The following is a 16,235-nucleotide window of genomic DNA, read 5'->3' on the forward strand; positions in this document are numbered from 1 at the left end:
TCAACCCTCACAAGTCCTTAGAGGCCAATGTCTTCTGTCAAAATGTATGTTGTATTCACATAAAACAAAGGAAAGCTGCAGATTTTTTCATTTGAGCAGCAAATATTTGGCAGATTGATTTTCTTTTGATTGAATCGACTAATCATCAATGCAGCTACAATATTGAGTATTTTAAAAAATGAAGAAAAGAAAAAACAGGAGCCACAAGCACAAAATGAAAAACGAAAGTGCAGAAGTCATTTGACTCAGCTACTTCAGGGAGTGAGTGGTTAGTCTACTTTCCGGTAGAAACTAAAGATGCTTTAATGGTGAAGGCAGGTTTATCATAATGTCAGCAACACACTGTCACACTCGGGTCAGGTTTCTATTCCTTGCTACTGACTCAATCCTTTTTTGCATAAACTAAACCACAGACACAATTTACCAGTTGAATGGGAGATAGGAGCAAAAAAAAAATCTAAAACTTAAAAGGTGCTGGTGGACCAAGTGGAGGGAGTATACTCAGCTGATCTCACTGTACCTCATGCTGCTAAGAAATCAGGCTGACCTCGCCTCGTCTTAACAAAAGGGTCCTTTGTCAAAATCCCACTCCAAGAGGAACTCCAACCCACTTAACCCGTGTCCTGTTTGGAGAGCAGGGGTAGGTCTTTCAGCTCAGTGGAAGAGAAAAGACAGAAATATCCGTGCTACGGTCAGACCCAACAACAGTGATGAGGAGGTCTCTCAGGAGGCACAGCGCAAACCTAAAAGTGTTGAAATTGAATTATCTGTGACGTACAGCAGCACATTTCCACTGTAACACCAATATTTATATTGAAGTTTAGCAATATGTCACAGTCACAATCACTGCACCTCAAACCAAGTCTCTAAAGAACCATTCAATACTCAGGAAATCTTAAAAACAGATGGAAGAGTACAACTATGCAAGGAGATTATCATATTATAGTGTAAACTTGATTTCATTATCAATTAGTTTATTCATTGATATATCAAATACTCCAGAGTGCATGGTGAACTCTTCACATAGAGTAGTTTGTTTGGTCTGACCAACTGTTCATAACTCGAGGATATTACATTACATAATTACATATTAGAGCTGCACAATATGTAATTAAATAATAATCTAAGTAATATAATGATTGAAATCATGGTATGAACAAGAGCAACATCCAAGTTGCAGGAGCTGCACTTTTATTTTGTGATAAAGGTGAAATGTGTAAAGGTGAACGTTACAAGACAGAGTTGTTTTCGAGGCAAATGCAGAGACTGCTTGCCAAAAAACTGCCCCCGCTGGGACAGCGCATCAGCAGTTTTGCATGAATTTACCTCAAAAACAACTCTGTGTCATAACATTCTGTTATTATCTCATAGCGTGGTGAATGTGCAGGGCACAACTTGTACATAAGAGCGTTTTGGAGTTGTTGGATTGTGTATTTGATGAGTTTGATGAGGGAAACCAAGAAATCCCATTAGCTTCCATAGCATAGCTCTGAGCAGCTCGCAGCTCTGCTCCGCTGTTCTGAAAACAGCTTGCACCGACAATTAAAGGTAACAAACCTACTCCTAAAACTATAGGGATTATGGCAATGGGCCAATTTGCCAAAATGTTGAACCATCCCTTTAAGTTAGGGGGCCACTGTGCTCCTCATAGAAAAAGTTAGTCTGGAGCACTGTTTATCATAAATTTCTAAAACAGATCTGAGACTTTGGAGAACCAGAGTCGGAGCAGTCGATGGGCCAGTTCGTCTGTAAGAGGACCTCCATGTGAACGCAGCCAGCTCCACGTCAAAAGCCTCAACTTCCTGCGACGAACAGCAGCTGCTCGGTGGCAGAGCCAGCTCGCCACAGACTCTTCAGACGGTCGGCCACCTCCCAGCTCACAGACAAAGACGATAACATCGCAGCCCTCCGCCAGATTATGTCTCACTCAGAAGAAGAAGAAGAGGATCCCAAGTGAGGGAACTGTCGGCCTTTCAGATCCACAGACTGAACCCTTGGTCCCAAATGTATCCTCTGCAGGAAAGTGTTATTAACCAAGACACTGAAGCTTGTGACGAATGAGAATGTGATTCAGACTCAATGTTCAGTTATCTTGATGCAGACAGCGGAGGAAAAAGAAAAGAAAAAAAAGGCTAATTGTAGGATAAAAAGGCCTGATTGGTCTGGGTCATCAGTCATCAGTTTATGGGCTTGAAAGCAGGAGAGAGCACCAGATGAAAGCTTCCTACAGTTTCTTGGAATGGCTTTTATTTTTTTTCCACATGATGACTAAAATGGAGCATTACTGTATGCAGCACATCATGCCGGAGGTTTTTATGGTTGTAGCAAAAGAGATGAGGGCTGGATATGACCAATAAACCTCATCCTCGTTGTAAGTGCTGAGGGTTCAATTAACAATTTCAACGCGACAACAGTCAATAACAAGTCAAACCATGTGCTAACCATGCAGCGTTTTTTTTTTGTTTTTTTTCAAGCATGTGGGAGGTTGTGTGCACATCATCAGGGATTTTAATCTGCTCCGAGTGTTTGTAATGCAAGTGAAATGCATTTTGTGTGGGCGCGGGCTCGTTTTCAGACGGCCTGGGTCTGGTCTCCGGTGTGTAGAGTTGCACGGTCGGGTCAGTGGAGAGGGATTGGTTTGCGCGCTGTGGAGATTAGACGCTCGATGACTCGGAAACTGATCTGTGGGGAAGAGGAGGAGGAGGAGGAGGGAGCTGGCAAACCTGACGCCAGGCCAGAGTCTTCTTTTCTCCTCTGCCTCCCCATTTCTGTCTCCTCCTTTGGTCAAACTTGTCCGATCGATGAACATGAACAGATGGCAAGAACATGAGAGGAAAATAAAAGAAGTGGAAGGAGAAGGGGATCTCTATCCAAGTCATCTGGGAGCATGGGAGGAAAATACTCTGTTTTCCAGTGTTTTTAGAAAGCGGACGTAAATGTTTAAGCATGCATGGTTTTAAGAGAGACCTATTTTCCATGATGAAAAAATGAGACTGAAATAAAATGAAGAGGTAACTTTGAAAAACAAGATGTTCAATAATGAAAAAGAAGGATGAACAGATAAACAAAACAACATATTCTCCACTGCCTACAAATATATTCTACATTACGTTCGTATCCTGTGGTTCAGACACTGATTTACCTGTTTCACCTGTTAATAACAAGACACACAGTGCGTTCAGTCTAGCTCTGCATCTGTCAGTAGTCTTATCTAACATTACCTGTTCCTGAAGGACAAAGATTTAAGCACCAAATCCAGTCAGTCCGCTGAGAGTTACATAAGCAGCAGAAACAATAGCTGTGACGAACTATGAAAACAAAAGTGAAATTTATCATTAAAAGGTTACGTGAGGATAAGATCATCAGGTGTTTTAAACTTCCTTTCCGAGCTCCACAGGATGTCTTCACTGACCAGTAATCTATGTTGGAAATGCCAGACAGAAATAGGAACATTTTTTTACGTGACAGTGATTAAGTCAATGCCAGAAATAGTATCATATGAACAAATGTTTAAATAGCTAAAAAATCAAAGATGACAGTGAGGATTTCAAGAGGTCTCGGGACAGATTCTTTCCTCGCAGTGATTGCCATGTGTTCATTTTGGGAATATCTCATAGCCGAGGATGATGATACTGTCTGTTTCCGTATATTGAAATAAGTTCATGATGAAACAGTATCGGTTGCTCAGTCCACTATCTAAAGTCTAGGATTAATCGACAATCAGATATCTAAATCCTCCTCTAGATGTTCGCTAATGAAACAATTGAGTTATCTGAAGTTTATTTTTTTCCTCTCTAGCTAAACTTTCCTTTTTCTTTTTTCTTTTTTAAATATCACACTGGACCTGCACTTTGTGTCTTCTTTTTGTCATCCGGATCTGATTCAACACTTGAGTTCAATATTTATATTCTCCAACATAATACAGCTACATGGTGCACACTCCAGGTTTAAAGTGGGCCTACATTAAAACTAGCAGTTTTAAAAAGATGTGTTTGACATCTGCTCCACATTAAGTAAATATAGCCCGGTTAAGTTTTGTAGCAGCAGCTCTTTGAAAGGTACAGTTCGCCTGCAAAATACGGCTAAAAACATATCACACTGTTGATGCGAGTGTGGACTGTGCTGCTAATTATAACTGATGGCTGCTGTTTCATCTTATGTCTGTGCTCCTCTGCGGTTTTAAATGGTGGCGACACTGTGCTTTATTTCAGTGTGTCCAGAGTTCATGGGGTGTTTTTGGCACCTGGAGTGCAAAGAGTGCAATCGCTTACAAAAAAACAAACAAAGGACTGGAAGTGGACCAAGATTTCTTTAGCTGATGTAATCACTTTAAAACGCTCTAATGCCCCCCCCCCCTATGCAGAGTTAGCAGATTGGCTCAAGAGCTGAGATATCTTTAGATAGCTGTGAATCCTTTTGTTGTGTAAACAGTCGGTCTAATGTTTGAATACAAACAGTTTAATGGTCAGTCAAAAACCTAGCTGCTGCTACAGAACCACGGCCCACACAGAACCTGAAGCACTCAACAAAGAGTACAGCAGGAAACCACACGCCTCAAACGGGGGATGATTAATGATGACCGTCCATCTCCTGATGATTGTGACTGCAGTTTTCACTCAGTGCAGCAGCCAGCAGAAGAGAGAGAGATCGCTTGCTGCCTACCTGCCAAACCGAGTGGACGACAACACACACACACACACACTTAGAGACACAATCTAAAATCTGCCCGTGTTTGGCAAACAGCTAGTGTTAATGTTTCCTACTCCAGAAATTGGTCCTCAACACCTCCTCCTTCAATGAATGCAGATTTTTTTTTTATGTGTTTGTCTGGATGTGCCTGCCTCAACCAGCTCATATTCTTTCCATCTCTCTCTTTAGCTGGCGGCCGTTCCTCCTGACTCCAATGGGAAATGATCAGACTCATTTCCATTCACACACCACCAGATCTCACAATAAGTCCAATCTTCTGTCTCAGAATAAAAAACCACGAAGAGCGCTGGCACGCGGCGACCATTTCCATCCAGAGGAAGAAGGAACCCTCCGAAAAACCAGGCAGAGAGAGGACCTTATACGACAGGAAAAATCACTGCTGATGCAACATTACTGAAAATTAATGTAGGGTGAATTACATCTCCTGAGTGTGCACGGGAGATAAGACGGTACTATCAATACAAACCAGAGTGTGAATTCCTAACAGGTATCTGAGTAGAAGATGAGACGATAGGAGCAGCATAATATTGTGGGTTTTTGGTTTTTTTTAGAGTGCGTGGGCGTGATTTTGGTATATTTCACTGATTATTTTGAATCTAAGTGCACACGGCACAGAAACATGTCTGTCTGACCACGGGCACGCCTGTAGCCAGCCTGCTGCAAAGTGATTTACACAGAGTCAGCGTGTCGATGCACACAGGAAGTCCCAATTCCCTGCCCACTCACAGACAGGCGCGCACTTGTCATGTTCAGTGGTCCCCAGAGCAGACTTCCAGTATGGCTGTGTGTGTGAGTGTGTGTGTGTGTGTGTGGTCCAGTATTTACACCAAGATGGATGGAAACATACTGTGCTCGCTGGATTCACATGAGCCCCCGTGACTCTTTTGCTCGAGAGGAAGGAAGGAAGGAACAACAACAGCGGGCACATTTTAACAGACAGGCTGTCACGTCCAGGTTAGGAAACACTGGAGACAAAGGGGCGGTTAGTTTAGTGAGATTTAACTTGTCTGAGTCCAAAACACACCTGACAAGATGTTCAATACTCTTAATCACACAAATAGAAAAACATAAAGCCATAATTGATATTTTCTATCAGCAGCTTTGTTTGAGGTTTGCTACTCTATCGTAGTTTTATCTCATTGTTCAGCCGTTTGGCTGTAACTTCGCTTCACTCACTAACCAATGTTTCCATCCAAAAGTGATTTGAATAACTGGTAAATACGCATTAAAAGAAATTCGAATCATATGTGTTTCCATTAAAAGTACGGACTGAAAACTACAAACCCAGAGTGTGGATAAACATTTCCCCACAAAGTTCCTGGTAAATGGTGGCGTTTCTTTGTTGCTAGCTGTCAAGGATAGCAGTGATGTTTTTCTCCTTTATTAACGTTAAAAAAGTTACTATTTCGTCCTCCGTCCACACAAATCTTATGTTATCCGCCATGTTGTTGTCTTGTGAGTGAACCGCAAACACAGTTCGGTTGGGGTGAAAGTGAGCTACTTCGTTAATTCGAACACAGCTGTTTCCATCCCTTTCGAATCAACCAAAACCCGGCTCTAGTGAGTGTATTTTAGTTTGTGCGAATCAGGGGATTTTAGTTCGAATTATTGCGTTTCCATCATAATTTTCCGATGTGATCCTTCTAGATGCGCATCAAAACAGGCTGATGGAAACATGACTGTTGTTTTCAGCCAAGTGCTCAATACAAAACAGCAGACAGACAACTCACTAATGAACAAAGTGATGCATTTAGCAGCTAAAGAAAAGCAGAGACCAAAGTATGTACTGTACATACTCAATTCTGGTAGATGTTGAATGTTTATTCATTTTCCTGTTGTAAATGTTGAATGTATTTTTAATTTACTTCATGTGTGTACTTTTTAGAGGCTGGTTATCCTTCTTATAATTCACTGATCTTTTGTGTTGTTTAGTGTTTTAACATTTTTGACTGCTACTGTGCTGTTGAATGGATGAAGATGCCTTTCAAATTCTAGTAAAACATTTGATTACAAAAAAAGAAAAGCAGAGACCAAACACAGAGCTAAAGGAGCATGAAGTGGAGTAGACAGTAAAGGAGAAAGTTCTTGCACTTCACCCCTGGTAAACTCTGTGTGACAGTGCTTCTCCAAAACAGGAGTGTAAACACTAGCTAAAGGTCTGCAGATGCCTTTATGAAATGTCTTGTTAAGTCCAACCATTTTCGTCTCTGTCCTAGAAAAAATAGAAAGAAAATCTTTTCTACAGAATAAAACTGCTATGGTGAGGTCATCTGTGTCTGAAGAAGAGTCATTATATTTACTCAGTTACTGCCTGCAGCACCTTGGGGCCAGCTAATCACTGGGGCAATTTGACTGCAACCAAATATACAGCACATCAGTCTTCACTGCATCTGATTTGGTTTTTGTTTGTCTCAATCACTAAAGTTGAGCAGAACTGTAATTTGCTCTGGATGAGAGCATCTGCCAAATGCCATAAACGTAAGATTTATGAATATCCTGTTTACTCAGGATGGCGCACACATGCTCTGTAACATGGCAAATAAAAAATTAATTAGCCTCAGACCATCTGTCATTTTTCTTTTCTTTTATATGTGGTTAAATTTCCTCCCTTTTTTACGCAAAACATATTACAAGACATCCACGCTCAGCGGTGTCTGGATCTCTCTGGAGGAACCATTACCCTGCAAAAGAGACCTTATAAACTGGTGCACACAGCAGCACGCCACTTCACCATGTGCTGTGACAGACACACGGAGCCCACATTGACACTGAAGTGGTCAATATTAAGACACGTTGCGCTACTTTTAGGAGGATCTTCCGTAGCTGCGGCGGCTACGACGGAAAAAAGAAGTAGTCTGTAACAAGGCCGATTAGAATAATCCACTTGGGCTCGACTCCAGGCACTTGATCAGAGGAAGCGTTGCCACAACAATACTCGCACTCATCAGCTATAAACAGCAAGGCATGAAATATGTGGAGCAGGTCAGGAAAAGGACTTGGACATTAGAAACACGGTGAGGAATGTAAACCCCGGGGCCGTGTTGTTGAAAGCAGATGTGAACATAGTGAAGATGGCACCAGAAGACTGACCCACGAGGACACATCTGAAAACGATCTGAGCTGCTGAAACAGTCACACCTCTCTGAACCGGTTTCAACCGTGAACATCACACATCACACATCACACGTCCAAGCAGGGGCACCAAGAAAAATACACACTTTTCAGACTTCAAAAGTGCACAAAAGGAGGACCAGATCTTTTTCCCCCAGTGCACGAGGAGCGCAGACCACTCGCACCTCCACCCTCTCCGCTCCTAAATGGAGAGACTGGAGTCGGACCCTTCGGCGCCAAATTCCTGCTGAGAATTAAATTAACTCATCAAAACAAACTACCGGTTGCTCCAAGAGACTGGCATCTCCACAGGCTGGAGGACCGCTCCCACAGAAAACAGGGTCCTCAGTCGGAGCCCGAGGCTGTTTTGGAGGATCAGAGCAGCAGAAAATATGTCAGGTACTGAGAAAAGGGAGAATACGACCCATGACCAATGTGTCCCATCATCATCCCGATGTCTCCCTCTTCTTTCCACTGGTCGTAATACTGGCTAATAAAAGCAGCTTAGAGGGGAATAATTAAAAACAGTGGTGGCTCTGTTTTTATTTATGAATACCTTCTCTAACGTTCATGTGAATCAGACTTCCCAAAATCTAACTTAGGCTCCCTTAAATTAAAAGAAGACTTGGAATAAGCCTCGAAAATAGCGGCTAAAATAGGAGAAAACGTTTTTTTATGGGAGGAGGAATGGAAGAAATTAATTTCACACGAGGGTCTATTATCGGTGCACTTACCCGAACTTATTCGTCAGACATTTCCAAAGAATATCTTTTGTTACATAATGTTGTCATCAGGTTACTATTCCAGTTTAGGCTAGGATCAATCAATCTTTCCTAATGTTATTGTTTGTCTGTCAAACAAATCCGAAAGAGTTTCAACTTGCTACGTTTAAAGACTTTGAAAACCGGCTGAATTTGGGAGTCTTCGCATTTTTGTCTTGATTGACGAATTGGTTAATTAACAAACTGTTTCAGCTCTACTAGTTTTGTTGGACAGGAAGATATTCTCATGGTTTAATCAAATGTTATCTATACAGGCACACAGGACTGGAATTACTAATCTCCGGAGAGGAAAACAAATACCACCGTGTGAACGTCATAGCATGGTGAACAAACAAACCAAAAAAATAAAACCAGAAAAGCTTAAAAGCAGCAGAGACCACTTGTTCCTGTGTTTTGTCCATTTTTTAACTAGCGGTTGCTTTTTTTTTTTTTGCAGTTTCCAGGGCCGGTCTGCTGTCTGTGCTTCGTCAGAGCAGCCGACTGGTTTTCCTGTAAGCTGCGCTGGGAGGGAGGGAGGCTAACTCGATGACAGAAGGTAGGGGAAGAAATAGGAGGGCCAGCGTTTGAATTACAGCCTCATCAATGATTCAGTGGGAAGAAGAACACAGGCCGCCGGTGTATGCACACACACACACAGACACACACACACACACAGACAACAAATAGCTCTGTTGGTAGACGACGTGCAACAAGACACAAACCCAAGCAAGGCCTCTTGGACACACAATAATGCACACAGTCATGGATGCAGACACATGAACACACACTGGGTTTATAAATACACATGGATACTTGGTCATATGGACATGCAATCAAACACACACACCAAGTGTTTCTGGAGCCAGGCACCATCTCCTGATTGTACGAAGCACACAATGTGACCTTCTTCGAGGCATGCAACGTGCGTGAGCCGTGTTCCCAGAATGACAGGCGTTCATCTGCATTCATCAGCGCTACGGGGGGGGGAAATCACCCAGCCTGTTATTTAAACTGCTCTTATTTAACTTCAATACGCATTTTGGGAAAATTTGCTCAAAAATGAAAGCTCATTACTGGAAGGTGATATTGGGGTTAACATGTGACATTCACCAGGCATTAAAAAGCTCTGTGTTTGCTCTTTTCATAAACAGTTTCATCTAAATGTATGTCAAAGACCAAGCTATTAATATTCAACAGGCAAATACAATCCAAGTATGAGTTTGGTCATTTTCCACCTTTACCTATTGTGCGGATAATTACCTGACGATACGTTGTAGATCACAGAATCGCTGGTGCAGTTGAGCCACCGTTCGTTACGGAGCGAAAATGCGGTGATCTGATAATGTGTGAGTGTTTAATCCCACTGCTTCCCTATTGTCTTCAGCAACGAGGAAGGAATGCCAAGGACAGCTGCAACCTACAGCAATTCATCACCGGTTAACTGGGTTAGTGTGCAACTGTACAGCAACGCCGAGTGTCATCCGTTCCACACAGGAATGTAGGTGACTGTAAACAAGTACAAGGAGGGTGGGGGGACGGGACGCTCGGCTTCGGTCAGAGTGAAAGATTCAAGAGAAATCATTTCAAGATATGGTTGAAAAGATATAAAATGTCGAAACTGGTGTAAAATATTTTCCATTCCCACACTCGGCTACATGATGACATGATTACTGTGCTGTGCCCCCCCGGCAGAAAACAACGAGTTGCGTGCTCGGGGCTGATTCATGTTTCCGTTCGCCATCCGTTCCTGTTTGGGCCTTTTCAGTTGTTGGTGACTGAGGGCTGATTTTCTCTTCGGGGGGTTTTTACGAGGGAACGGTCTGTGTTGGTCTGACTGTGCTGCACCTGGTCATAGTTTGTAATCATTAGCCCCTTGTCCAGCCAAATGAGACGGTCTAGTGCTTAGCGCTGCTGCGGCGGCGGTGGCGGCGGCAGGGGTTAGGTTGGGTCTTTGGCAGCGTTTCCACTTCAGACCTCTGGCTCTATCTCCTAGACCTTTAAAATAAAACAGACTTAGCGTTTCTGGAAAGTGCACTTAAAGCGGACTTAAAGTTTATCTTTAGTCTAAACAACAGTTTCACATGTTATGTAATCGAGTTCATGTACAAATTGGGTGTTTCATAACTCAGCAACTTTCTTCTCTTGCTACATCGAGCACAAGGAAAGACCCTCAGACTTTGATTATTTAATGGATTTTCAAGCAATTACTGCCCCGCGTTTCTCCCGCATTTACAGAAACAGCAGTAATCCCCCGGGGGAAGTCGCAAGGGTCAACAAGTTACACACTTGACTTTGTGTCAAGTGTGGGTGTGTGCGAGGATGTGCTCACAAGCTCATTTGAGACAGGAAGGTTGGAAAGTGAAGCAGGAAATGGCAATCATGCATGATCAGAGGGGAGTCGATAATTACAGGTTTGTGTCTACATATGAAAATGTGTCCTCAAGAGTGTGTGTGTGTGTGTGTGTGTGTTATTATAGCAGTAGTTTCAGCTGCAGTGTCCTATATTTAACAAACTATACAACAGAGAAACCACAGAAATGGCACTGTGAGAATCTCACAAACACAAACACATACGTTCGCTCTCACAAACCCGTTCTCTCACACTTAATGTAAAACCTCAATAGTGCTTTCAGTTTCTGAAAGTGAAGTGTTGTGATGCGATTAGAGGAAACGAACGTCCTCTCGACAACAGACTGTGGTTTTAAGTTTGGGCGGAGGTGTCAAACACGATATCGGGCACACCCCAAATATAAAAGTATTAAGACGAAGAAAGCAGTTTGTCTCCTCTCAGGTGCAGACACCACGCAAAAGTCAAAAAAAAAAAAAAAGCAGCATCTATTACTTGACAGCTTATTGTCCTTATCTGGGACATTTAAGCCACATTTACTTACTTGTGCAGATATTTATGTCCCCAATTTGTATAATTGTCTTTCCGGTTCTGGCTCAACAACATCCATTCAGTGTAAACATCAAAATGTACAATGTCAAGGATGTAGTGAAATACGACAAAGCAGCACAACAATAGTTCACTATATTCATTATTACACTATATAAATATGTGTAAAGCTCAAAGTTTAGCTCAAAGTCTAATACAAAAACCACCAGTCACAATTGTTTTTGGAAGCAGATAAGAACACAGAAACACAATTTTAGCCTCTAAAATATCATTTTAGAAAATGCCGTAAGGTAATGTCCTCTGACGTCTTGTATTGCCGAGGCCAAAACCAAAATAAATTCAGTTTACAGTGACATGAAACAGATACAACAAAACAGCGGATTCCTCACAGTGAGTGCATGGGCAGAAATGTTTGATTCAATTATCAAAATGGCCGCAGATTAAATTTCTGCCAATCAACTTACTTATGCATCACTTCAGCTCTATCTCAGAGTTTGGTCGGATATTGAATAAATGTGATGAGCAGAAACAGGCCCTGACCTCGACATCATGGAGTCAGTCTGCGTCACGAGAAGAGACGGGGGTGTGGGGTGTTGGGGGGCTGAAACAAACAACCTGCCAAAAATCTTTAGAAACTACAAGGAGAGCTGGTGCTGCATGATGGAAGGTATTGGTTGTGGATGTTTTTTTCTTTGTTCGTTTTCAGTATATTGTTGGCTGTGAACTGGCATTTCATCTGATGTAAGTGTTCTTTTGTTTAAAAAAAAAAGGAGAAGGTATGATAAGTTTTCTTCATCCTGCTCCTTTCAAATCCTAGGATTGGAACGAATAATAAAAAGAAATGAAATGTTGCCTGATGAATAAAAACCATTCACTGCATCCTCACTTTTCCTTTAGTGTCTGTGTTGTTAGTTTCCTCCCCAAAAAATGATTCAGTTTCTACTTGTCAGCACATCCGCGACATTATTATGACACAATTAACACAACTTTTCCACCAACGTTCATAAATAAGGAAGCTATTCATGAACTTAGCCGGCTTACCGTTAATATAATAAAAAGTGGCCAAATAGGACCGTGGATTCCCCTAACAGCTTTTTCTTTATACTATGTTTCACTCCCTCCCCTCCCTCCCTCACTTTTCTGACTCAGGTATTGGCAGCAGGAGAGAAACGTTAGTGTTACTTTCAGAAGGCAGCGCAGCAAAGGGAGGAACGACACAAACACAAACTAGGCAACTGTGAAGGATGAATAAGTGCGGAGGTGGCGAGAGAGAAATGAGAAATGAGGAATTTATTCTTCGTTTTTCATGGAACAATAAAAGGTGACCAATACTCACACCGGTGCACAAACTAAAACCAAAATAGCTCTCTGAATAAATAATAAATATTCTCTTCTATAGGAGGAGTGAGATTAAGGCAGGTGCTGTGATGAAAAAGGACCACACGTCATTGTTCAGTCGAGTTCTTGTGCAGGTGTACTTTCTCTGCCGTGTGTTGTCTTTTACACGTACGTTAACGCCATTACTGTGAAGCCACTGGATTTCAATAATTCATGTGGTTTACAATAAACAGATCCACGCAAACCTGAGTTTACATAATTTATATGATAATGTGGATGTGTGGTGACCTGCAGGAAGCAATCAGGTTATTACTAGCAAATAACAGAGGGGGAGAGCATGGAGGGAGTTGTTCTGGGTGGGTGTTTGTTCTCCTTGTTGACGATGATTTTCGCAGCTTTACACTCTACAAAATGTGCAGATTTGGCAGAGATAGAACCAGAGGTGCAGCCAAAATGATCCTTAAAAAAGGATTTGATGTTTGAGCTCTTGTCTCTCATTTGTTTTTGCCATACAAAGCTAAGCTTAGCTACTCAGACAGGGCAACACCCAACACAGACAGCCACAGTTGTCCAGGTGGAGCTGGCACTTTTGAATTTGTACATTTTGGTTTGACAGGTGTCAAGTTGTTGACTATAATTAGACTGTGTTAAGGTGTGTTAAGGCCTGTCATGTCAGTGCAAAGACAATAGACGCTTCGGCTTAGGGGCAAAGAAGTGCTGAATACAGCTGTGATGATTAATCGATTTATCATTTAGTCGCCTGGCTGGAAACAAATGGACAACTCCTTTTGACACTCATATAATTGTTTTAGTCGTTTCTTTTAAGCAAAAATGTGAAATATTTCCCTTTCCTAGCTTTTCAAATGTGAATATCTGATGCTTCGTCTTGTCGAAGCAATGAAAATGACAGTTTACGATTCTAATTCATGGATATATGGAGAAAGGAGGAAGATAACAAAGAGATGTGAAGTTTCTGAGGTGAAGAATCTGGTTTTCAGCGCACACTGAACCAACATGTGTCCGCAAAGAGGAGCTTTAAGTTAGAAAGCGTAGATGAGAAGCCGACTGACAATGATTCTGACAGGAGCGAGAGTATAGAAGAAGTACTGACTGAGCACAAGCTGCCTCAAGCAACACTATGGAAAAACGCTGGTGGTTTAAACCCCCCCCTCCTTCCCCTTCCTCTCCTCTTCTTCCCTACCTCACAGAAACAAGGCCATAAAAACGTGCCCACTGTCTGACCCACTTTCCATGACAGACGTAATCTCCTTCCACAAACTTCTGCCTGTTTACCAGCCCAGCGGAGAGTAAAGCCGGACCGGGAGGAGGACGGGTGCCAAGCTCCTCACACACAGCGGGGGGAAAGCTGCTGCTCCACTGTTGCCGATGATGATTACACCCCCAGATCCCATCGGCGCTGGCTGCCTGATCACAACGCACAACTGTCTGCAGGCACATCCGCACACGGAGATACAAAAAAATGCAAACACTTTCCCAATAACATGTACATACTTGGCTTCGATTCTCAAATGCACTCATGTTAAACGACCTGCTGCTGCGTGGCACGATTGTTACAGCTTTCATCTATTTCCATTGAGCAAATAACGCCATTAAAGCAGGTTTCCACACAGTTCACACTTACCTCAGCCTAAACAGAAAATTACTCAATTAGTTCACCCCGTTAACCCTCAGCAATCTCTGTCTCAACTCGTTTTAAAGCCACGCAGCGCTGCAGGCCAACTTTCACATGTCACCGTATCACCGGCCTATAAAAAGTTGCCGTCAACCATTTTCACTAGTGGTGGTAGTGAGTTTAGCAAATCTGTGAAACGTGGAAAAGAGAAGAGTTTGGACACATTATTTAGACTGAGGTGATGGAAGAGCCCAACACACTCACGGATGAAAAAAAAGAGAACAGTTTATTAAAGTCTGTTCTTCCTCTGCCACCAAATTGTTATGTTAAACTTTCATAAACGAGCGAATCCAATTTTCTAAACATTTTCCAGTTGCTCTGTAACAAAGGAATGTGGGAAGAAGTGAACTGTTTATCAACCGCTGTGTATTTTATGTCACCAGTGGGCTTCAGAAGCCACAAATGCTCTCAAAGGCTTCTGAAGAATATGCTTAATATACGATACATATCCTGGTATATTGCAACCAATGCAGCAGGGATTTAGTTTTTTTTTGTTTTGTTTTGTTTTAATCCTAGTGATGCTGGATATAAATGCAATAACGATGCTGCTGAATATCAAAAAAGCCACATTTGTTAGACTGATGATAAGCACATTTGTAATGTTGTTATAATAGTGGAAATGAGTTTTATGGTCCTACTGGAGGACAAATCTTGCTGCGCCTATAAAAGACCATGTAAAATATTTAAGTGAAATAAAAACTTTTCAAATAATTGATGAAATGGCGAGGTTATGAGTTTTCTTTTTTGTTTTTTTTGTTTTTTGTTCCTGGGCACTTGTGATACAGCATCCGGCCCGGGCCGAGGCTGGGAGGCCTATCTGTGTCCCCACGGAACGGGTTACTAAGGATACGGGCAGCACTGAGCCTCCATTAAGACATCAGAGCTCTCTCAGCGCTCCTGTCTGACACCATCGGCTCCGGTTTCCTCCCTGAAATTGAGACTCCACTGAAACCGTGTTGGAGGCAAACGCGCACTCAGGGCCCGGAGGCAACACACACACACACACACACCCAATGCAAATGGGCAAACATAAACGCGTGTGCAGTATGTGCAACACTTACACTCTTGCCCCTGTTACACGGCAAACGCTGTGATCCAAGCACTTCACACTAGAAGTTATTGCCATTTATAGGACTGTGAGAATGCAGACTTAAATAGCCCGTGCAAAAATATAATAAAGGCTCGTCATCCTTCCTCACAACAGGCTCATGTGTAGCTGTCGCCAACAGATTCAGCTCAGTTGCACCTGATAAAAAAGTTGTTGTGCTGTCTTATTTGACTCACCTGCTTTACAAATCACAGGTGCAAAACCTTCAGTTTTAAGTGTGCAGACCTTAAGCTCTCTTGGTAAATGAGTTAACGCTGCTGAGAGGATGAAATGCACTGAACAACAACTCAAAAACAAAAGAAAAACCTCCAGATTAATCATCACACTGACACGCAGACAATAGAAATAAGGCCCAGGGCATCCTGGTGGTGGGGAGTTAATGCACGTCTGTCTTTACGTGACATTTCCAAAACGGGGAAGGGAAGTCAGCGAGATCCATATCAGCAACAACAAAAAAAAGTTATCGCATCATCATTTACCAACCAGTAAAGTCTGACAAGACAGAAAGTGGGAGGGTGGGAAGAAGGGAGGGGGTGAGAGAGAGGCTCACACAGAAAGAGATTGGACAAAGTGAAAGAAAGAAAGGGAGGGATGAAGGGGAGGAGAGGAGAGGGGAGG

The 16,235-nt window shown here is 42.4% G+C and overlaps 1 protein-coding gene across 3 annotated transcripts in view; it reads right to left on the reverse strand.

The window, feature by feature from the left end:
- The window catches only part of peli1b (pellino E3 ubiquitin protein ligase 1b), a 50,440-nt gene that overhangs the window by 33,032 nt on the left and 1,173 nt on the right, over positions 1–16,235 (reverse strand). The window contains exon 2 of one of the 3 annotated variants that reach the window (XM_083988271.1): positions 9,843–9,999. The exons of the other annotated variants lie outside the window; for them this stretch is intronic. The gene's annotated coding sequence lies outside the window, so the exon portion shown is untranslated. The remainder of the gene's footprint in view (positions 1–9,842; positions 10,000–16,235) is intronic. 3 annotated transcript variants of the gene reach the window in all.

Source organism: Trachurus trachurus (assembly GCF_905171665.1).
Source record: "Trachurus trachurus genome assembly, chromosome: 15".
Classification (NCBI taxonomy): domain Eukaryota; kingdom Metazoa; phylum Chordata; class Actinopteri; order Carangiformes; family Carangidae; genus Trachurus; species Trachurus trachurus.